At 42.9% G+C, this 25,132-nt stretch overlaps 1 pseudogene; it reads left to right on the forward strand.

Moving 5' to 3' along the window:
• The first annotated feature begins 2,464 nt into the window (after window positions 1-2,464).
• LOC112918510 (tetratricopeptide repeat protein 38 pseudogene) lies at window positions 2,465-23,930 on the forward strand (annotated as a pseudogene).
• The last annotated feature ends 1,202 nt before the right edge of the window (window positions 23,931-25,132 follow it).

Consider the following 25,132-nt stretch of genomic DNA (forward strand, 5'->3'; position numbering starts at 1 on the left):
ACAAATCAGCGAAAAATACAGAAGCAACCTGAGCCATGTGTAACCAATGCAGTGGATCTGGAGAGCATGAGCCTAGTGAAAACCTGACCCTCAGCCCCACAATGTGCCTAGTTCCTAAAACCAAGTGCTAACCCTGAACTTAACCCTAATGGTCACTCTCCAGTCAGACATTAGGGCAAATCTCCCCTTGCCATTGAATAAGCCCCTACATCTACCCAGATGTAACCCCAACCCTAGGACATTTTGTAAGTCCTGACTTGGCCTGAACCCTATTTTGAGAGTTCAATGGATTTAGGACACCTGACTGATCTCAGACTAATCAAGTAGGAACAGAGTACAAAACTACCATTTGCAATGTCCAAGATGATGCAGGAGACTATGATTTTAGCTAAAATTCTAAAACTCACCAACACTATGAGCATCCCCTTGAGTCCAAATTAGAAGCCTGAGCCTCACCCTCATGCAGGCCCTCAACTCATCCCTAATGGCAAATCTCTGCACTGCCATCAGATAAGTGCATACCATCTCTCAGATTCTCACCCTAACCCTAGGCATGGCTCTGGCCCTACCTGGACCTGAATGCTAAATCTGAGAAAGATGGGATTAAGGACACAGGACAGGCACAGGAAGGACCAGAACAGAATACAGAAGCAAGTAGCACCATGTGGAACCAGAGAGGTTGAGCTGGAGAGCATGATTCTAGTGAATATCCTAAAACTCACCAACAGGATGAGAATCCCCCTGAGGAAAAACTGGAAACAAGAGCCTCCATCCTAATGCTAGCCCTCAACTCAGTGCTCAGGGCAGGTCTCCACATTGCAATCAGATAGGCTCCTACCATCTTTGAGACTGTACCATACCCTAGCCCTGGCTGTGGAATTTATTGTGCATGAATCCTAGCTCCGAGGGGGACAATGGATTTAGGACACCTGCCACCCAATAGGCTGCTACCAACACCCAGACTTAAACCCTAACCGTAACCCTGGCAGTAGAACATATTGTGCCTGAATCCAAGTTCTGAGGGCACAATGGATTTGTTATACTTGACCCATGCCAAACAAATCAGGCAGGTACACAGAGGGAAACCATGCTACCACATGAATGCTATTGAGGGTATGATTCTAGTGAAATCCCAAAACCTCTGCAACACTGGGAACATGCCCTTGAAGCTAAACCCAAAGCCTAATCCTCACCCTAATACTAGCCCTTAAAGCCTTTAGGGCACTTCTTCACACTGCCATCTGATAAACTCCTAACAACTCCCAGACCATAATCTTAACCCTAGCCCTAGCTGTGGAATTTACTGTGCCCCAAAACAAGTTCTGTGAACACAGTGGATTTGGGATACCTGACCCATGCTAGAGTAATCAGGCAGGAACACAAGAGGAAACTATGCCACTTGCAATTCAGGGATGTTGTTAGAGAACATGAATCTAAAGAGAATCCTGATATTAGCAACAGTATGAGCATCCCTCTGAGGCTAAACCAGAAGCCTTAGACACACCCTAATCCCAGCCTCCAATTCAGCCCTCAGGTAGGATTCCGCAGTTTGGTTGAGTTGATGGCTAGCATTAGGATGTGTCTAAGGCTTCTGGTTTTTCTCATGGAGATGCTTACAGTGTTGCTGAGGTTTAAGGATTTTGGTATTGGCACAAAATCATTGTGCCTTCAAAACTTATGATCTGACACAATAAGTTCCACAACCAGGGCTAGGGTTTTTCCCTAGACTGATGTGCCCTGCCTGATTATTCTGGCATGGGCCAGATGTCCCAAATTCATTGTGCCCTCAGAATTTGCTTTCAGGCACAGTAAGTTCTACAGTCCAGCCTAGAATTAGGGTTATGGTCTGGGAGTTGGTAAGAACCTATCAGAAACTCTTATGGTGAGCTGCCCTGAGGGCTGAGTTTAGGACTATCATTAGGGTGAGACTGAGACTGGTTTGGCTAGAGGGGCATGTTCTTAGTGTTGCTGAGGTTTAGAGATTTCAATAGAATCATGCCTCAGCAGGATTCCAGTGGTTGCAATATCACAGTTTCCTTCTGTGTGCCTACATGATTAGTTTGGCATGGCTTTTGTATCCCAAAACCATTGTGCCCTCAGAAGTCAAGTTCGAGGCTGGTCAGTTCCACATCTAGTGCTAGGGCTAAAGTTAAGGTCCAGGAGCAGTTAGAGGCCAATTTGATGACAGTGTGGATTCCTATCCTGAGGTCTGAGTTGAGGGCTAATATCCGGGTGGGTCTAAGCTGATTTGGCCTCATGGGGATGCTCATAATGTTGTTGAGTGTCAAGTTTTTCCCTAGAATCATGGTCTCCAGCATATCCTTGGGTTGCAAGTGGCAGGGTTTCCTTCTATGTTCTTGTCTGAAAAGTCTGGCATCAATTAGGTGTCCCATCCTTGTGTCTATGTGCCAGGTCTAGGATTAGGGTTCCATTTTGGAAGATAGTAGGGGCCTATTTGATGACAATGTGGATATTGCCCTGTGGGCTGAGTGGAGGTGAGTATTAGGGTGAAGCTCAGGATTAGCATTTGGTTTCTGGAACTAAGCACATTGTGGGGCTGAAGTTTAGGATTTCTTTTTAGAATCATGCTGTCCAGCTCCACCGCCATGGTTTTGCATGGCTGGGCTGCTTCTGTATTCCTGACTGATTTGTCTTGGATCAGTCTTATGTCCCAAATCCCGACTTTCCTGTCTTATCATTTGGGCCAAATTAGGTCCAGAGCTGTGCCTAGGGTTAGGGTGAGAATCTAGGAGATCGTAAGTACCTGTCCAATGGCAGTGCAGAGATTTGCCCATAGGGGTGAGTTGAGGCCCTACATTAGGAGGCAAGTTGAGGGCTAGTATTAGGGGGAGGCTCAGCCTTCTGATTTGAACTCAATGGGATGTTCATAGTGTCAGGTTTTTCCCTAGAATCATGGTCTCCAGCAAAATCCCTGGGTAGCAAGTGACACAGTTTCCTTCTGTGTTCCTGCCTGATTAGTCTGGCATTGGCCAGATGGATAGAATCCACTCTGACTTCAGAACTAGGGTTCAAACCTAGTTAAGTGCCACATCCAGCACAATGGATTACATTCCAGGAGATGGTAGGAGCCTATCTGATGTGGTCAATTTTGATAGTGGCAGTGCAGAGTCCTGACCTGAGGACTGAGTTGAGGCTAGGATTACGGTGAGTCTCCCCCTTCTCGTTTGGCCGCAAGGGGACATCATTCTGTTGCTGAGTTTTAATGTTATTTGCTAGAATAACATTCATTCTCTCTAGGTCCACCATGGTGGTGATATGTGGCATAGCTTTCTTTTGTATTCTTTCCTGGGTTATCCTCTACTAGCCTTGTTTCCTAAATTCTGTCTTTCCTCAGATGTAGGATTTGGGCCCAGGTAGGGCCATAGCCATGTTAGTGTTTGGGTGAGTATCCAGGAGAGTGTAGGCAACTATCCCATGGCAGTACTAAGAGCTGCTGTGAGGTCTGAGTTGACAGCTCGCCTTAGGATGAGGCTCAGGCTTCTGATTTGGACTCAGTGGGATGCTCATAGTGTTGCTTTGCTGTGTTTTAGAATTTTCTCTGGAATCATGGTCTCCTGCAACATCATGAGAGTTTCAAGTGGTACTGTTTACTTCTTTATTCCTGCTTGATTTGTTTGGCATCGTTCAGAAGTCCCAATACCATTGTGCCCACAGACTTAGGGGTTGGGCCCAGTAAGCCCTACAGGCAGTGTTAGGGTTGGGTTACAGTCCAGGTGATGGTAGTGTGAAGTGCCACTATCCGGTGGCAGTGTGGAGATCTGCCGTGAAGTCTGAGTTGAAAGCAAGCATTAGGCTTAGGCTCAGGATTCAGATTTGGTCATAGAGATACTCTTAGTGTTGCTGAAATTTAGATTTTTGGCTACAACCTTTGACTCCAGTGATATCCAGGTGGTTGAATGGGGTACAGTTTCCTTTGTGTTCCTGCTTAGTTAGTCTGGAATCAGCCAGGTATCTCAAATCCATTTTGCCTTCAGACCTAGTGTTCAGCCCAGTCAGGGCCTCAGCCAGGCTAGGTTTAGGGTGTAGGTCCATAAGACAGTATGGGCCAATTCCATGGCAGAGTGGAATCCTGCCCTAAGGGCTGAGATGAACTCTAGCATTAGGGTAAGGCTCAGTATTCTAGTTTGGTCTCAGGGATGCTCATTGTGTTACTGAGTTTTAAATTTTTCACTGGAATCTAACAACAATGTTATCTTTAACAACATCCTAAGGGTTTCAAGTGGCACACTTCCCTTCTTTTCTCCTGCCTGATTTGTATAGCATCGGCCAGTGTCTCAATGCCATTGGGCCCTCCAACCTAAGCTTTGGGCCTAGTAAAATACATAGGCGGGGTAGGGTTAGGGTCCAGGCGATGGTAGGAGTCTATCTGATGTCAATGTGGAGACACGCTCTGAGGGCTGAATTCAGGGCTAACATTAGGGTCAGGTTCCAGCTTCTGGTTTTGCCTCAGGGAGATTCTAATTCTGTTGCTAAATTTTAGATTTTTCACTAGAATCATGATCTCTAGATCGTTGCTGATGATTGCACATGGCATGGTTTGCCTCTGTATTCTTGGCTGATTCGAGCTGTACCAGTCATTTATCCCAAGTCCCATTATTCCTTAGATTTAGCATTTAGGCCCACATATGGCTAGCCCCATGCTTAGGGTCAGGGTGAGAATCCAGGAGATGATAGGTACTACCTATCCCATTGTAGTGCAGAATCCTGCCCTGAGGGCTGGGTTGAGGGTTAGCATTAGGGTGTGGCTCAGGCTTCCAGTTTGGCCTCAAAGATCACTCATATTATTGTTGAGGTTTAGGTTTTTTGCTAAAATCAATCTTTAGCAACATCCTGTGGGTTGCAAGAGGTACGGTTTCCTTCTCTATTCCTGCCTGATTAGTCAAGCATCAGCCTGGCGTCCCAAATCCTTTGTGCCCTCATAATAGGATTCTGGCCTGGTTGGGGCCACATCCAGTGCTAAGGGTAGGGTTATGGTCTGGGAGATGTTAGGGGTCAATTTACTGGCTATGTGGACTCCTGCCCTGAGGACTGAATTGAGGTTAGCATTTGGGTGAGGCTCAGACTTCTAGGCCGGCCTCTGAAATGCTCATAATAGTGTTCGCTTCAGCAGCACATATACTAAAATTGTAATGCTTATAATATTGCTGAATTTTAGATTTTTCATTTGTAGCGTGATCTCCAGCAATATCCAGGGGGTTACAAGTTAAACGTTTTCCTTCTGTGTTCCTGCCTAATTAGTCTAGCATTGACCAGGTATCCCAAATCCATTTTGCCCTCAGACCTAGGGTTCGGGTCCAGTGATCGCCACAGCCCAGGCTAGAATTAGGGTTAATGTCAAGAGCATCTAAGGGCTAATCCAATGCCAGTGTGGAGATCTGCCCTGAGGGCTGAGTTGAGGGCTGGCATTAGGGTGTCTCTAGCTTATGGTTAGGCCTCTAGGGGGTGCTCATGCTGTTACTGAGTTTTAGGTTTTTCACTAGATTCATGCTCTCCAGCTCATGCAGTTGTCCATGGCAGAGCTTGCTTCTCTATTCTTGTCTCATTCATCCTGTCCGTCATTTGTCCCAAATCTCATCTTTCCTCAGATTTAACATCATAGGGTTAGGATGAGGATCTGGGAGATAGTAGGTACCTGTCTGATGGCAGTGTAGAGATTTGCCCTTAGGGCAAATTTGAAGCGCTGCATTAGGTTAAGGCTCAAATTTCAGGTTTGGCTTCAGGGACATGTTCCTAGTGTTGCTGAGCTTTAGGTATTTCACTACAATGATACACTCCATCCAGCAATTTCACTACAATGATACACTCCTTCCAGGAGTTGCAACTGGCATGGTTTCCTTTTTGCTCCTGCCTGATTAGTGTTGTGCTTGTTTTGTGTCCCAAATCCCATCTTTTCTCAGACTTAGCATTTAGGCCCAGATGGGGTGAGAGCCATCCCTAGGTTTAGGGTGAGGGTCCTGGAAATGGTAAGAACATGCTTTTGGCCTGTCCTGAGGGTTGAGTTGAGGTCTAACATTGGAGTGACGATCTGGTTTCGTGTTTGGCTTGAGAGAGATGTTGACGCTGTTGATCAAGGATAGGTTTCTTGCTAGAATCATGCTCGTAGTACCATCCCAGGGGGTTGCAGGTGGCATGGTTTCCATCTTAACATTAGGGTTAGTCTCCAGCTTCTGGACTGTCCTCAGGGGGATGCTGATAATCTTGGTGAGCGGTTTTTTTGTTTGTTTGTTTGTTTTGTTTTTTTTCGTTAGAATCATGCTCTCCAGCTCCATTCAGGGGTTGTACGAGGCACGGTTTCCTTTTTTTTTTTTTTTTCCCACGGTTTCTTTCTTTGTTCCTATTTGTATAGTCTGACATAGGCCAAGTCTCCAAAAACCACTGTGCCCTTAGACCTCGAGTTTGGGCCCAATCAGGGCCATAGCCAGGGCAAGGGTAAGGGTTCTGTTCTGGGGGATAGTAAGGGCCTACCTGATGGCTCTGAAGAGACCTTCCATGAGGGCTTGCTTGAGGGCCTGCAATGATGGGAGTTAGGCTCCTGCTTCAGGTTTGGCCTCATGGGGATGCTGATGCAGTTGGGGATGGTTAGGTTTATGTTACAATTAAGTTCTTTAGCTCTAAACCGGAGGTTGCACATGCCATGATTTCCTTTAGAATTCCTCCCTGAATAATCTGGTACTGGCCAGCTGTCTCACATCCATTGTGCACTCAGACCTAGGGTTCGGTTCTGGTCAGGGCTAGGTTGGGGTTCTGATACGGAACTTGTTACACCTATCTGAAGGCAGTGCAGATATCTGCCTGTGACTGAGTTGACAGCTAGCATTAGGGTGAAGCTCTGGCTTCCAGATTGGCCTCAGGTACATGCTGGTGTTTTTGGTGAGGGTTAGGTCTTTCACTAAAATCATACTCTCCAGCTCCATTTTGGGGTTTCATGTGGCATGGTTTCCTTCTGTGTTCCTGCCTGATTTGTCTTGCATTGACCAGGTGTCTCAAATCCATTGTAACTTTAGATCTAGGGTTCAGGCCCAGTCAGGTAGGATTAGGGTTCTGGTCCAGGAGATGGTAGGAGGCAATTCAATGAGAGTGTAGGGACCTGCCCATAGGGCTGAGGTGAGGGCAAGACTTAGAATGAGTCTCAGGGTGAGGGTTTGATTTCAAGGGGCCATGCACATGGTGGGACTGAGGGTCAGGTTTTCCTTAGAATCTTGCACTACAGCTCCATCCTAGTGGTTCCATGTGGCACAGCTTCCTTCTGTAGTTTTGGCTGATCCACCCTGCACCAGTCTTGTCTCCAAAATCTCGTCTTTCCACAGACTAATACTAGGACTAGGAAGGGTAATACACTTGCCTAGGCTTAGGATGAGGGTCCAGGAGATGATAGGGTTGCATATGATGACAGTGGTAAGACCTGCCCTGAGAACTGAGTTGAGGGCAAGCTTTAGGGTGAGGCTCTGGGTCAGTGTTTGGTTTTAGAGACTAGGCATATTGTAGGGCTGAGGGTAAGTTTTTTGCTTCTTCCTTTCACTTCTTTCTTTATGACTGAAATGTTTTCAAATATATGTGTATAAGCATAAGGAAAGTGCCATATACATATCTCTAAGAAAGAACACTGTATAGAAAGCACCTTTCAACTAACATCTTAGTTCATTAGGATTGTAACATTTTCAAATGTATGTGTGGAAAGATAAGGAAAGTGCCAAATACTTAACTCAGAGAAACAAGTTCCTGTAGAAAGCATGTTTCAACTAATATCTTCTTTCATGAAGACAGAAGGCTTCAAAAGAGTATATGTGGAAGCATGAGGAAACTGCCATATAGTAACTCTATAAAAGAATACTGTATAGGGATCCCTGGGTGGCGCAGCGGTTTAGCGCCTGTCTTTGGCCCAGGGCGTGATCCTGGAGACCCGGGATCGAATCCCATGTCGGGCTCCCGGTGCATGGAGCCTGCTTCTCCCTCTGCCTCTCTCTCTCTCTCTCTCTCTCTCTCTGTGTGACTATCATAAATGAATAAAAATTTAAAAAAATAATAATAATTTAAAAAAAAAGAATACTGTATGGAAAGCATCTTTATTTTTAAAATATGTTATTTATTCATTTGAGAGAGAGAGAGAGAAAGAGAAAGAAAGCATAAGCAGAGGGGGAAAGGTAGAGGGAGAGGGAGAAGCAGACTCCCCATTGAGCAGAGAGCCCAGCTTGGGGCTTGATCCCAGGACCCTGAGATCATGACCTGAACTGAGGGCAGATGCTTAACCATCTGAGCCATCCAGGTGCTCCATGGATAGCATCTTTAAATTAATATCTTACTTTACGAAGATGGAAGTGTTTTCAAATGTATGTGTGGAAGCATAAAGAAAGTATCATATACTTAATGAAACAACTCTGTATAGAAATAGTATTTCAACTAACATCTTTCTTGAAGATAGTACTGTTTTAGAAATGTTTGTGGAAGCATAAGAAAGTGCCATTTACTTAACTCAGTGAAACATGTTTGTGTAGAACCATCTTTCAAATAACATCTTTCATGGAGATAAAAGTGTTTTGAAAAGAATGTGTGGAAATATAAGGAAAGTGCCATATACTTACCTCCATGAATTGTCTGTTCACAAACCATGCTTCAACTAACATCTCCTTTCATGTAGAAAGATGCATTTTCACATGTATGTGTGGAAGCATAAAGAAACAGCCATATGCCTAATTTAGTGAGAGGTTTCTGTGGAGAAATCATCTTTTAAATAACATCTTTCATGGAGAGATAAGTGTCTTCAAATGTATGTATGGAAGCATAAAGAATATACCATATACTTAGCGAAACAAGTATGTGTAGAAACCATTTTTCAATTTCATTTATTTCGTAGAGAAAGAAGTGTCTTCAAATGTATGTGTGTAAACATATTGAAAGTGCCATCTACTTAAATCTGTGAAACTAGCGCGTCTAGAAACCATCTTTAAAGGACCATCTTTTTTCACATGGCAATAGAAGCAATTTCAGGAGGTCCAAGCTGGCAGAGTAGTAGGGCAACCTTGAACTTGCCTCACCCTTTGAATACAACTAAATCAACCTTTAACTATTTTTGAAACTAGGAAGAGGATCAGAGGAATACAAAACAATCTGCACAGTTGGAGTGAGTGAATTTGGCAGAAACATGGTTCAGAGCCCTAAAAATTGAGGATTGGGAACCATTGAGGCCAGGAAGGGAAGAAGACCAGTTTGTGGAGCAAATTCAAGAAGAGGGGTAAAGTTGGAAAGATTGCAGCAGTTTGTGACTCCAGAATAAGTGTGGCATGTGGATCTCTGGGTGGCCTAGGGCAAAATTGCTCTGCCTCCTGGAGGGTATATGGAGGAGCATATTAGTCCTCTCCAGAGACAAAGGGACAGTGCTGCAGCAAGGTCAGAGGGTCATGCAGAGGGCAGAAAACCTCTTAAATTCTTGGGTGTGAGCCACAATAGGGCTTAAGCTTCTGTGCATGTACCAAGCAGCAGCTTTATTAGGACTCACTGAGGGAAGTGCAGAGACTAAAGCAGATCCAGGATAACCTCGCTACCACTTTTTGCTCTGATTTAATAGGCTTAAATCTCTGTGTGTGCACCAATAGCCACTTTTGTGGGACTGAAGGAGCAGTGTACAGGAACTAGAGTGGATCCCAGATAACTTGGTTGCTGCTTTTTGCTCTGAGCCACAGTAGGTTTATACTTCTGGGCTTGTGCAAAAACAGCCACTATGGAACACCATAGAGACTGGAGCGTATCATTGATAACATGGCCGCTGCTTTTTGCTGTCTGCCACAGTAGATTCTAGCCTCTGCAATGGCTTTCCTGGGAGAAAGGGGAGTAGAGGACTGAGTCAAGTGCAGATGGTTAATAGCCTGGCTCCAGCTTTTCCCTGAGTTACAATAAACTCTAGCCTCTGTGCACACTGAGCTAAGGCTTTTCTAGGGCATGATAGTGCTCAGTATTCCCTGAGTCTTTCCACTGGGGGACTGGAGTGGGTGCGAACATTATTAGGCCCTTTAAAACTTGGAGTTTTGAATCCTAGCCACTAGCCAGATATAAAATACAAGAGGTCTATGAGTCTGGGCATATTGATAACCCAGACATAGACAAGTTAGGCCAGGGAATTAACAAGGGCTGGGCCACCGGAGATTGCTCACTTTTCTGAGTGGGCTTCCTGAGCAGCTTCTAGGAGTTCCACCTCCAGGGACAAAGGAACACCATATTCTACTTCTACCACCACTCCCTCTTCCTGCCCACCAGCCCAGTCAGATTCCAAAGAGAAACACAGCACCTCTACTGGAGACTGGAATCCCCTACACTAAACCCCACCTCCTGTCCTGGCAGAAGCATCTTTAAGAGCACGTCACACTGTGAGCCAGAGCAACAGGCCTCTTCCTCAGAAGACAAACACAAATCCTAGCATATACCAAGTCTACTGATTAAAGAAAGCACCAAAACTTCAGCTTCTGGCTTAACTTCACAAACAAATCAGAACATACTTACCTGACAGCCCCTGTGGCTCAGCGGTTTAGCGCCACCTTCAGTCCAGGGTGTGGTCCTGGAGACCCAAGATCAAGTCCCACGACAGGCTCCTTGCATAGAGCCTGCTTCTCCCTCTGCCTGTGTCTCTGCCTCTCTTTCTCTCTGTGTGTCTCTCATGAATAAATAAATAAAATCCTTAAAAAAAAAAAAGAAAAAAGAACATACCTACTTAAAGGAACAAATACTCCCCAACTACAAGCAAGGAGGAACTTTATAGAGGAAGGACCAGTGGGAAAGAGCAACTAACATACAACTGCAGAGTATACATACATATACCAGGATCACATCCTGAAATATTATTGTTGTTAATATTATTATTGCTGTTCTTGCTGGGTTTGTTCCTTTTTTTCTTTTCTACTCTCCTTTCTTTTCTGGACAAAATGACTAGAAGGAGAAAATCACAACAAAAGAAAGAACCAGAGGCAATATTCTCTGCCATAGATTTAATCAAGATGGATATAAGTAAGATGTCAGAGCTAGAATTCAGAATAATAATTATAAAGATACTAGCTGGGGTTGGAAAAAAAAAGCATAAAAGACACTAGAGAATCCCTTACTGTAGAAATAAAAGAAGTAAAATCCAATCAGGCAAAATTTAAAAATACTATTACTGAGAAGCAGTAAAAAATGGAGGCTCTAAGCACTAGGGTAAATGAAACAGAAGAGATCAATGATACAGAAGACAAATAATGGAAACTAAGGAAGCCAAGAAAAAGAAAGAAAAGGAACTACTGGATCATAAGGGGAAGCTTTGAGAGATCAGTGATATCATAAAGTGCAATAATATTCAAATAATAGGGGTTCCAGAAGATGAGGAAAGGTGGAGGCAGAAGGTTTATTTGAACAAATTTTGGCTGAGAACTTCCTTAACCTGGGGAAGGAAACAGGCATTCAAGTCCAAGGGGCCCAGAGAAATGCCCTCAAAATCAATAAAAATAGTTTAACACCTTGACGTGTAATAGTGAAGCTCGCAAATTTCAGAGATAAAGAGAAAATCCTGATAGCAGTTTAATCTTAATCCTGAAAGCAGGTCCTTAATCCACAAGGGTAGAAACATTGGTCTGGCAGCAGACCTATCCACAGAGACAGTCCAGTCCAAAAGGGATTAACATGATATATTCAGGGTGATAATTGGGAAAAACATTGAGCCAAGAATACTTTATTCATCATGGCTGTCATTCAGAAAGGAAGGAGAGATAAAGAGCTTCCAGGAAAAACAGAAACGAAAAGAATTTGTGATCACTAAACCAACGTGCAAGAAATATTAAAAGGGATACTTTAGGTGAAGAAAGAATCCAAAAGTAACATAGACCAGAAAGGAACAAGACAATCTACAGAAACAGTGACTAAACAAGTAATACAACGGCAATAAAATTCATATCTTTCAATAGTTCCTCTGAATGTAAATGGGCTAAATGCTCCAATCATAAGACATACAGTATCAGATTGGGTAAAAAAGCAAGACTCATTGATATGCTGTCTATAAGAGATGAATCGTAGACCCAGACATACCTCCAGATTGAAAGTAAGGGGATGGGGAACTATTTATCATGCTGATGGAACTCAAAAGAAAGCTGGGGTAGCAATCCTTATATCAGATAAATTAGACTTTAAACCAAAGACTGTAATAAGAGATGAAGAGGGACACTATATCATACTTAAAGAGTCTATCCAACAAGATCAAACAATTATAAATATTTATGTTCTTAACTTGGGAGCAGCCAATTATATCAAGCAACTGATAAAAAAATTGAAGAAACATGTTGATAATAATACAACAATAGTAGGGGACTTTAATACCCCACTCACGCAATGGATAGATAATATAAGCAGAATATCAACAAGGAAACAAGGGCTTAGAATGATAAACTGGAACAGATGGACTTAACAGATACATGTAGAGCATTCAACCCTAATGCAACAGAATACACATTCTTCTCGAGTAGTATACAAGGAGCATTCTCCAGAATAGATCACAAACTGGGTCACAAATCAGGTCTCAATTGATATCAAAAGATGAGGATTATTCCCTGCATATTCTAAACCACGATGGTTTAAGACATGAACTCAATTCCAAGAGAAAATTTGGAAGAACACAAAAACATTAGGAGGTCAATACCTAGTAAAGAATGAGTGGGTCAACAGAAAATTCAAGAAGAATTTTAAAAATTCATGGAAGCAAATGAAATAAAAAAAAAAAAACCATTCAGAACATTTGAGATACAGCAAAGGTGGTCCTAAGAGGGAAGCATATTGCAATAAGGCCTTTCTCAAGAAACAAGAAAATTCTCAAAAACACAAGCAAATCTTACACCTAAAGGAGCCAGAAAAAGAATATCAAATGAAGCCTAAACCCAGGAGAAGAAGAAAAATAATAAAGATGAGAACAAAAATCAATGAAAGAGAAACCAAAAGAGCAGTAGAACAGATCAATGAAACTAGGAGCTGATTCTTGAAAAGAGTTAATAAGAATGATAAACCTCTAGCCAGACTTATCAAAAAGTAAAGGAGAAAGGACCTAAATAAATAAATTCACTTGTGATTTTCACAAGTGAAAGAGGAAAGATCCTAACCAACACCAAGGAAACACAAACAATTATAAGAACCTATTATGAGCAAATCTATGACAACAAATTAGGCAATCTGAAAGAAATAGATGCATTCCTAGAAACTTATAAACTACCAAAACAGATACAGGAAAAAATAGAAAGCCTGAGCATGCATAAGCAGCAAGGAAATTGAAGCAGGCATCAAAAACCTCCCAAAAAAAAACAAGAATCCAGGGCAAGATGGCTTCCTAGGGTATTTCTACCAAACATTTAAAGAAGAATCAATACCTATTCTTCTGAAGCTGTTTTAAAAAAATAGAAATAGAAGAAAAACTTCCAAATTCATTATATGAGGCCAGCATTATCTTGATCTCAAAACCAACAAAGACCCTATAAAAAAAGGAGAATTACTGACCAATATCCCTGATGAACATGGATACCAAAACTTTCACCAAGATACTAGTCAGTAGGATCCAACAGTACATTGAAAGGATCATTCACCATGACCAAGTGGGACTTATTCCTGGACTGCAAGCGTGGTTTAACAGGCACAAGTCAATCTGCATGATACATCACATTAATAAAAGAAAGGATCCTCTCAATAGATGCATAAAAAAACCTATGACAAAATACAGCATCTTTTCTTGATTAAAACTCTCAACAATGTAGAGATGGAGGGAACATACCTAAACATCATAAAAACCATATATAAAAAGCCCACAGTGAATATCATTCTCAATGGGGAAAAACTGAGAGCATCTCCCCTAAAGTCAGGGACACAACAGGGATACCCTCTCTTACCACTGTTGTTCAACATTGTACTAGATGTCCTAGCCTCAGCAATCAAACAACAAAAAGAAGTAAAAGGCATTCAAATTAGCAAAGAAGAAGTCAAACTCTCAGTTTTGCAAATGATATGATACTTGATGTGGAAAACCCAAAAGACTCTACCCCAAAATTGCTAGAACCCATACAACAATTCAGCAATATCATGGCAGGATATAAAATCAATACACAGAAATCAGTTGCATTTCTACATGCTAACAATGAGACTGAAGAAAGAGAAATTGAGGAATCAATCCCCATTTACAACTGCACCAACCCCCCCCCCAAAAAATACCTAGGAATAAACGTAACCAAAGAGTTGAAAGATATGTATTCTGAAAACTATAGGCCACTTATGAAAGAAACTGAGGAAGACACAAAAAGATGGAAAAACATCCCATGCTCATGGATTAGAGAATGAATATTGTGAAAATGTCTATGCTACCCAGAGAAATCTAACATTCAATGAAATCTCTATCAAAATATCATCAAAGCTTTCACAGACCTGGAACAAATAATCCTAAAATTTGTATGGAAACAGAAAAGAACCTAAATATTCAGAAGAATGTTGAAAAAGATAACCAAAGCAGGAGCATCACAATGCCTGACTTCAAGTTGTATTACAAAACTATGATTATCAAGACAGCATGGAACTGGCACAAAAACAGACACACAGATCAATGGAAGAGAATAGAGAACCCAGAAATGGACCCTCAACTCTATGGTCAACTAATCTTCAAAAAAGCAAGAAATAATATTCAGTGGAAAAAGGACAATCTCTTCAACAAATGGTGTTGGGAAAATTGGACAGCCACATGCAGAAAAAAGAAACTGAACCATTCTTTTACACCATGCATAAAGATAAACTCAAAATGGGTAAAAGATGTAAATGTGAGACAGGAATCCATCAAAATCCTAGAGTAGAACACAGGCAGCAACCACTTCAACCTCGGCCGCAGCCGCTTCTTGCAAGAAAGGTCTCCAAAGGGAAGGGAAACAAAAGTAAAAATGAACTATTGGGACTTCATCAAGATAAAAAGCTTCAGCACAGCAAAGGAAATAGTCAGCAAAACTAAAAGGCAACCTACAGAATGGGAGAAGATATTTGCAAACGACACATCAGATAAAGGGCTAGTATCCAAGATCTATAAAGAACTTAGCAAACTCAGCATGCCCAAAACAAAAAAATAATGCAAAGAAATGGTCAGAAGACATGAACAGACATTTTTCCAAAGAAGACCTATGCATGGCCAACAAGCACATGAGAAAATGCTCCACATCACTTGGCATCGGGGAAATACAAATCAAAACCATAATTAGATATCACTTTACACCAGTGAGAATGGCTAAAATTAACAGGACAGGAAACAAAAAATGTTGGCGAGGATATGGAGAAAGGGGAACCCTTTTGTACTGTTGATGGAAATGCAAGCTGGTACAGCCCCTCTGGAAAACAGTGTGGATATTCCCCAAGAAGTTAAAAATAGAGCTACCCTATGACCTAGCAATTTCACTACTGGGTATTTACCAGATACAATTCTAGTGAAACTACAGGACACCTGCACCCCAATGTTAATAGCAGCAATGTCCACAATAGCCAAACTGTAGAAGGAGCAATGATGTCCTTTGACAGATGAATGGATCAAGAAGATGTGAGATACACACACACAATGGAATATTACTCAGCTATTAGAAAGGACGAATATTTACCATTTGCTTTGCCAAGGATGGAATTGGAGGATATTATGCTGAGTGTAATTAAGTCATTTGGAGAAAGACAATTATCTATGGTTTCACTCATATGTGGGATATAAGAAATAGTGAAGGGACAATAAGGGAAAGGAGGGGAAACTAAGTGGAGAAAAATCAGAGAGGAAGACAAACCATGAGAGACTCCTAACTCTGGGAAACAAACTGAGGGTTGCAGAAGGGGAAGAGATGGAGGGATGGGATAACTGGGTGACAGGCACTAAGGAGGGCACTTGATGGAATGAGCACTGGGTGTGTGTGTGTGTGTGTGTGTGTGTGTATAATATTGGCAAAATGAATTTAAATAAAATATTAAAAAGAAGGGCAGCCCTGCTGGTGCAGCGGTTTAGCGCTGCCTGCAGCCCAGGGTGTGATCCTGGAGACCCTGGATCGAGTCCCATGTCAGGCTCTCTGTATGATGCCTGCTTCTCCCTCTGCCTCCCTGTGTCTCTGCCTCTCTCTCTCTCTCCCTGAATAAATAAATAAAATCTTAAAAAAATATATTAAAAAGAAGAAAAAGAAGAAATGGGAAGAAAACATGAACAGGCATTACTCCAAAGAAGATATACCAATGGCCAACAGATGCATGAAAAAATGCTCCACATCACTGGTCATCAGGAAAATACAAATCAAAACTACAATGAGATATCACCTTACACCAGTCAGAATGGCTAAAGTTAACAAGACAGGAGACAACAAATATTGGCAAGGATGTGGATGGAAATGCAAACTGGTACAGACACTCTGGAAAAGAGTGTGGAGGTTCCTCTGGAATCTAAAAATAGAGCTACCCTAATACCTAGCAATTGCACTACTGTGTTTACCTCCAAGATACAAATGTAGTGATCCCAAGGGGTACCTGCACCCCAATGTTTATAGAAGCAATGTCTATAATAGCAATACTATGGAAGGAGCTGAGATATCCATTGACAGATGAATGGGTAAAGATGTGGTATGTTTATACAATGGAATATTACTCAGCCATCAGAAAGGATGAATACTTATCATTTACATCAACATGGATGGAACTAGAGGGTATAATAACTGAGTGCAATAAGTTAATCAGAGAAAGAAAATTATCATATGGTTTTACTCATATGTGGAATATAAGAAACAGTGCAGAGGATAGTCAGGGAAGGGAGGGAAAACTGAATGGGAAGAAACCAGAGAGGGAGAAAAATCATGAAAGACTCTCAACTGTGGGAAACAAACTGTGGACTGCTGGAGAGGAGGGGGGTGAGGGAATGGGGTAAGTGGGTGATGGGCATTAGGGAAGGCACATGATGTGATAACCACTGGGTATTATATGCAATTGATAAATTATTGAACATTACATCAGAAACTAATGATGTACTATACAGTAGCTAACTGAATTTAAAAAAAATCTTAAAAAAAGATATCACACCAATTTTAACTCATAGGCCACATAAAGAAAAAAAAACCAGCTATGGCTAGTCTGTGACTCAAAACTAAGAACACCAGATAACCATTAATATGAAACTAAAAGGGAAGAAAGGGAAAAAAACAAATGTGGTAAAGAGAATTAAAAATTTAAACTATTTTACAGCATTTAACTTTAATGGGAAAAAAGTGATTTGGGGGCCTGTCGAAAAGGCTGTGGTATTATGGAATATTTACTAACTACTGTAATTTTATTTGTAGTAGAGGTAACTGGTATAACTTCAAGTCTCATTCATATCCTCTTTTGTTTTTCATAGTAAGTTTTCCAGGTGTCTTCATTAAACCCATAATTAAAATAATCAGAAAGATCAGCACCAAAGATAAAGCACAATGTTAGTTAAAATAATTCTATTTTATCCAGCATATAAAATATAATAAACTATAAAATATAAATTTAGTATTCTATCAATTTTATCCCTCCTTCTAATTTTCCCAATTACTACCATAAAGCACAGGACTATAAAAATTTGATCAGAAGTGTTTCCGTTAAGCCAGAAAATATTATGCTAAGTAATATAAGTCAGTCAGAGAAAGACAAACACCATACGATTTCATTCATGTGGAATTTAAGAAACAAACGAACATGGAGGGGAGTATTTCCTCTAGAAATGGCTTTATAATAAAACAATATGCAAGTCTACTTTGATATTATGCATGAAAGGGTGATTTAAAAAAAACATCCATTAGGGTGACTGAATTTTAAAGGTCCAATAGTCCAAGGGTTTGCCCAGATGGGTGATAAGAGGGACTCTGTTATAAATAGGTTTTAAATCATGTGATCTGAGGGAGGGAAACTGAAGAGCTCCATAAAAATATTTTTGCTCCTTCCTGCTTCTATTCTTGCTAGGACCTATACCTCCACTTTATACATGCCCCATAGGGCAAATAGTGTATGCCTTCCTTGTGAGGGACAAAGAGTTAATAATATCTTTAGAGTCTTCCAGAAAAATAGACAATATTTAAGTTAGGACCAGATGACAATGACCAGATGAAATCATCATATGCATATTCCAGACCACCAGTGCTAGACATTTCTATCCCTACTCCCTGGTTCAAACAAATAATTGACTTATGAAGGACACCTGGGCCTTTGTCCTTGTTCTAACCAGTTCCTGGATGTCTGAGAGGACATGTACACTGGACCACAATCCTCAGGAAAAACTCCAGATGCAGAGCAAAGATGAGGCTCTCTCCCTTCCTTCCAGAGTCTTCCAGACACTCTGTCTGTACCTTCATTCTCTATATACTGTCGCTAGACTGCTCTCATCTCCTGGCTTGCATTTGATTCCTATCCTATGTAAGGCCAAGGAACTTCTTGGCTGGTCCTTTAAGACCCCCTATGGGCCTTTGGACCCAGCCTGCCAGCGTCAGCCTGGGTACTTCGGGTGTTATTAGTAAGGGCATCAGGTTGCTCTTAATAAATATATGTGGCTGAGGCTGGAGCTCCAGCATAAAACTGTAGGCAGGCCCTCTAATGTGGCCCTTTGCTTCAGTTCTTGGTTTAGCTGGTGATAGGCAAGTTTCCTTGGATTGTAGGGTTCACATTAGCCAAACAAATGGCATGTGGGCTTCAGTATTGCCATGTTTAGTTGAAACTGTAGTTTACTTGGAGGGTTTGGGTTTCTCTGTTGTAGACAAATGAAAGCACTTGGACTAATAGTAATAAAACAGTAGTGAACAGAATGGTGTGCAGCTGCAGTCAATGAGCTTTGGTTGTCTGATATGGGTTCTCCTCTGGACTATGTCAACATTATGGGGTATGATGTTGATTTTTATTATGATCTCTGTGATTTTTATTTATTTATTTATTTTTTAATTTTTATTTATTTATGATAGTCACAGAGAGAGAGAGAGAGAGAGAGGCAGAGACACAGGCAGAGGGAGAAGCAGGCTCCATGCACCGGGAGCCCGATGTGGGATTCGATCCCGGGTCTCCAGGATCGCGCCCTGGGCCAAAGGCAGGCGCCAAACCGCTGCGCCACCCAGGGATCCCCTGTGATTTTTATTTAATAAGTGGAATTTTCTATCTACCTTTTTTGGTATTCCACGTTGTCTGTGGGAATGGCTCTAGAGAACTAATTTTATTTTTTTAAATTTTTTAAAAGATTTATTTATTTGTGATAGACACAGAGAGAGAGAGAGAGAAAGGCAGAGACACAGGAGGAGGGAGAAGCAGGTTCCATGCCGGGAGCCTGACATGGGACTCGATCCTGGGACTCCAGGATCGTGCCCTGGGCCAAAGGCAGGCGCTAAACTGCTGAGCCACCCAGGGATCCCCCTAGAGAACTAATTTTAATTTCCTAAATGGGATCAAAGGGAGAATCCAGTTTAATTATGCACCTATTATAACTAAATATTCAGGAAGTCTTTTGTTGTTGTTTTGGGAATTTGGGATTTATTTGAGTGATAGAAGTTTGGGATCAATGGGCCCCATATCAGATGGTTACTACCTGGCCCATGGGACAAGGAGAGTATGCACCTGGGATTCCAGGGCTTACAGGATGAAGATAAAATTAAAAGTTTAGAGAGATAGGGAGAGTCATATTAATGGGCTTTTTACATGCATGGAGGAAAAACATAACCCCTTTCAAGTATAGGAAAGAATAGTGGGAAAGCTTGTTAAAGTGGGTTTATCAGTCAGGATTTTTCAGAGATTCAGGCCAGCAAATCCAAAATCTGCCCGATGAACTAGCAGGCTGCAAACCTAGAGAAACATTGCTGCAATCACAGTGTAAAAGGCAGTGTGCTATATAACCAGGAAGGACTAATATTACAAATGAAATTGGAAAGCAGTCTGCTGGAGAATTTTCTCTTGCTCGAGGGAGGCCAGTCTCTTTGTTCTACTCAGACCTTCAACTGATTGGATGAGGCCCACCCACCCATATTAGAGAGGGCAATCTGCTTTACTCAAAGTCAACTGATTTAAATGTTAATATCATCCAAAAATGACCTTACAGAAACATCTAGAATAATGTTTGACTAAGTATCTGGGCACTCTCTGGCCCAGTGATACATAAAATTAATACTTATAATTGTGAATTAGGTATTAAGGCCTGGGGCAAGAAGAGACTCATTAGTCAGAATGGCATTTGAATAGGAGTTATTGGAGGAGACCATATGTCTCTCAAACTATCTGGGAACTATCAGGGGCATAACAGTTCTACTAAACACATTTCTTAAAGAGCCCAGTACCATGTATTCTAAGAAGTGAAATTTGTACCCAGGAAAGTGTCTGTAACTCTGAAGAGGATAAAGAACATCCCAGAAAGGCTTCACATTGTGGTCTCAACTCAGTAGATTTTTATTTATCTTTTGGTGTACATGAGGCAGGACATTCTGTAATACTTTACCCTGAAGGGGATAACTCTCAGCAATGATCCAAAAGTTTGTGATGAGTGTGCAGATGGGACTGTTTGATGGCCAGAGGATCCAGTGCTAAGATGATTGCCTTAAGTTTGATCAACTGTATTGATCCCTGGTCCATCCTTTTATCAGGGTTATCTTGGCTATAGGATGAAAGACAGTAATATTCCACTGAGCTCCATTTGTGATGGTGGCAATGCTGTCCATACAGTCTATATATTTCCATCTCTGCACTCAATTTATTTTAAGATATTCACGGGTGGGATCCCTCAGTGGCTCAGTGGGTTTAGAGCCTGCCTTCGGCCTGGGGCATGATCCTGGAGTCCCAGGATCGGGTCCCACATCAGGCTCCCTGTATGGAGCCTGCTTCTCCCTCTGCGTGTGTCTCTGCCTCTCTTGCTCTCTCTCTCTGTGTCTCAAATGAATGAATGAATGAATGAATGAATGAATGAATAAATAAATAAATAAATAAATAAATAAATAAAATCTTAAAAAAAAAAAGATATTCACTGGGTAGCCTAGTGATCTTGAGGAGGGGTGACCTCCTCTGGCACTGTGGCATGTGGCAAGAGACTAAAGACAGGGAAATCCACTCCCTCCTGTAGGTGGAATATACCAGAGGGCTCGGACCGCCTGCACCCTGTCTTCAGGAGCCCTGAATAGCCGTGTTGAGCTTGTGGTATGCTGTTTCCATGATCCAAAGACTAATGAGAAGCTGGGTATGGATGGTCGTGGGTTCAGGGCCCATGAGTGAGAGTCCTTATTTCCAGGACATACCAGTATGTAGCCAGAAGAGTTTATCAAAGGGCCAAGAGGACCAGCTTCTTGCACCAGAGGCTTTGGGGCAACTTATGACATTATATGTGGTCCAGATACCCCAGGAGGCATGAGAAAAGGTGTCAAACCTCTTTAGTGAAGGAGTCTCTGAGGGCACTAATGGAAGTGCCTGTTGATTTTAATTGGGACAGATTCTAGAGTGTTTGTAGGAGGAACCCCATTTAAGATAGGCTGATTTGTAAGTAGCATCGGTGAGATTAAGAAAAATTTGTAAATATGTTGCCACCAGAACCCAAAAGGGATTTGTATGTCCTTAATTGTCCTTAATGAATGTATCCAATGAGTATCCTTGGAGGATTGTCATCAATGTAACGTCATAGTGCTATTTGTGGAGAAAGTTAAGATCCTGTCTGTAACGAATATGGATGATGTATGATAGTAAAGCTGTGAGGAACCTCATGGGCAGCCTGGAAAGGGTATATTGTGTCCCTTTGGAGGTGAGGCAAACTGCAGCTGAGAGGCTGTTGAAATTGGCACTAAACAGAACATATTACATAAATCTGTAATAGTAAAATATCTACTGGTTGTTGATTGGATGGCATCAATAATTTTAATATTAGGCACTAGGTATGAAATAATTACTAGATGGGACCATAAAATTAGGGTTGCATTTATCAATCCTGAGTCATCCATGCTTTTTTTGTTGTTTGAAATCAGGCAAACTGAGTTGTTAAAGAATCAGTGGGGAAATCATTCCTTTATTAATTAGGTCTTATATAATAGTTTTACTACTTAAAGGCCCTGTTCTTACATTGGGCCATATTAACTGGAGGTCTATGGAGGTCTCATTATTATTCTGCCAATTTATAAATGCCAAAACTTAATTTTAATTCATTGTGTTAGAGATCTGTATCCAATATGGGATATATTAGAGCAATAAGTACTATGAATATGGGAAATTTAGGCAAGGCTATAGTTAAAGTGAAGCATACTTATTTTTCTCTATTTTCTATTTAGTGACTTTCCCAAGATTTTAGGGAGTACAATGTTTATACTTAGTGGGACCCCTGGGGATAACTGTAATTTGAGCCCAAGCATTGATTAGTTTTGCCAATTGGGGCATTTTAGCAGATGTTAAAAGTTCATTTAGAACCTATATTGTTGGCCCCGCCCCGCGCCCGCACCGCTGCGGAGGCGCCCGGGACCGCCACCCCGGACCCCGCCACCCTCGCGTCTCCACGGCTGCCCCCGCTCGGCTGCGCGACTGCCAGGCATGGAAGGATTCCGGGCTCCCACTCTCAACCACAAGCAACGAGGCCTGCAAGCTGTTCGACGCTATCCTGACCCAGTATGTAACGTGGACTAATGACCAAAGTCTTGGTGGCACTGAGGGCCGCCTGTCAAAGCTCAGAGCAGCAGATCCAACCTTCGCAATGGGCCACGCCATCTCCAGCGGGCTCGTGCTGGTCGGCACTGGAAGCTCTGTGAGGCTGGAGAGAGCTGGCCCTGGCCGTGAAGACCATGGTGGAGGTTTCCCAAACCCAGCCACTGACGCAGCGGGAGCGGCTGCACGTGTCTGCAGTGGAGACCTTTGCCAAGGGAAACTTTTCCGGAGCCTGTGATCTATGGGAACAGATCCTCTGGGACCACCCACCAGACATGTTAGCCCTAAAATTTTCCCACGATGCTTATTTTTACCTGGGCTACCAGGAACAGATGCGAGATTCTGTGGCTCGAATTTATCCCTTCTGGACACCCAGCATCCCTCTGAGCAGCTATGCGAAAGGCATCTATTCTTTTGGATTAATGGAAACCAACTTCTACGATAAGGCAGAGAAGCTTGCCAAAGAGGCTTTGTCTATTAACCCCACGGACGCATGGTCGGTGCACACCATTGCCCATATTCACGAGATGAAAGCAGAAATCAAGGACGGGTTGGAGTTTATGCAGCACTCAGAAACCCACTGGAAGGACTCTGATATGCTTGCTTGTCATAATTATTGGCACTGGGCTCTGTATCTGATTGAAAAGGGCGAATACGAGGCCACCTTGACCATTTACGATAACCATGTCCTCCCCAGCTTGAAGACCAGCGGAACCATGCTGGATGTGGTGGACAGCTGCTCCATGCTGTACCGGCTGCAGATGTCCACGGAAGGAGTGTCCGTGGGTGAGCGGTGGCAGGACATCCTGCCCCTGACCCAGAAGCTCAGCCGTGACCACATCCTGCTGTTCAACGATGCGCACTTCCTGATGGCCTCCCTGGGAGCTGGGGACACCCAGACCACACAAGAGCTTCTGAGCACCCTGCAGGATGCCAGCGAGTCCCCCGGGGAGAACTACCAGCACCTCCTGGCCCGTGACGTGGGGCTGCCCCTGTGCCAGGCCCTGGTGGAGACCGAGAAGGGGAACCCCGACCATGTCGTGGAGCTGCTCCTGCCCATCCGCTACCAGATGGTGCAGATCGGAGGCAGCAAAGCCCAGAGAGACGTCTTCAACCAAGGCTGCTGATCCAGGCAGCCTTAAAATGCACTTCTGGCATCCACAGGAATGTGGTGCCAAGCCTCCTGATGGAGCGTGACGCCTTGAAGCCCGGCTCACCCCTGACCCAGCGGCTCATCCGAAAGGCTGCTGCTGTCCACCTCCTGCAGTGAGCTGGGCCGGGCCCCCTCCCCAGCGTCCCATCCGCTGCCCCCCACTCCCAGGGGTAGAAGTAGCTAGGGCATGTTAGGTCTGTTGAATCATTTGCAGAACTTAATTTAAGAGTAATTTAAGCAGAAAGCCTGTAACCAGCGGTGTTACAGGACGTGGAGACCCAAATCAACCCGACACAGGATTCAGCATCTTGTAATCGTTGTGAAGGGCCAGGGTGCACAGTCAAGCAGCTAGAACCCACGTGCGCAGTGCTCTTACCACTTGCCAGGCAAACCATATCTTCCCAGGGGAGTTACACCTCCTGGTGTTCAAGAGTTAGAAGGCAGGGTTGGCTGGGGGAGGAGAGTCTTCCACACAGCTCTTGGGGACGCCCCCTGGCTGCCCCGAGATGAACCCTCTCCTTTTGTTCTCATCATATTCTAGATGTGTTGTCCCATCTTTGGGGTGAGAGCACCCACAGGGAGGCAAGTGACTTGCCCAGGGTCACAGCTAGTGGAGATTCGCCTTGGGCTCCCCAGCTGCTGCATCCACTGCCCCCCATGAAGCATGTGGGGGGCCCTCTGGTGTCCCTGGAGAGGTCTGCGAGCTCCCGGGGAGCTTTGGTGGTGCCAATTAAGGGACATGGGGTCTATGGTTTCCTATGCCAACTGTGACTTCAGTCATGCGCGTGTGTGTGCACGAACCTGGCACACTTTGTGTGGGGTGTGGATTGAGCTCAGGGTTGCCCTGCTGTGGCAAAAACCAAAGTACTGAGTCATGCAGCTTTAACGAGATCTGAGCCAATTTTATATTTCTCCGTCTTTTCAACCTGGCTGCAATGACACTCCTGGGCAAGCTGCTGATTTCACTGGAATGTGCTGGTGAGGGGCGATCCCGGCCCTTCCTCAGGTTCCTTCAGTGTAAAGCTGAAATTAGGCAGGGACTCAGGCAGGGGGCAGCAGATGCCTCCAAATTGATTATAGACACATTTCTGAGATTAAAATAAATCAGCTAATTGGTTCTTGTGAAAAAAAAAAAAAAAAGAACCTATATTGTTGAGGCACAAAAGCCAATCAGTGCCCCTTTTGTTGTTGTTGTTTTTTAAATATAAATTCTTTAAGTAAATTTTCCACTTACAATTAAGTCAAATTAAATTTATACACTTTATTTACTTTTTATTTTTTACCCTGTATTTACATTTCTTTGGGTGGTTTTTTCCCCCC

Source organism: Vulpes vulpes, chromosome 9, assembly GCF_048418805.1.
Source record: "Vulpes vulpes isolate BD-2025 chromosome 9, VulVul3, whole genome shotgun sequence".
Classification (NCBI taxonomy): domain Eukaryota; kingdom Metazoa; phylum Chordata; class Mammalia; order Carnivora; family Canidae; genus Vulpes; species Vulpes vulpes.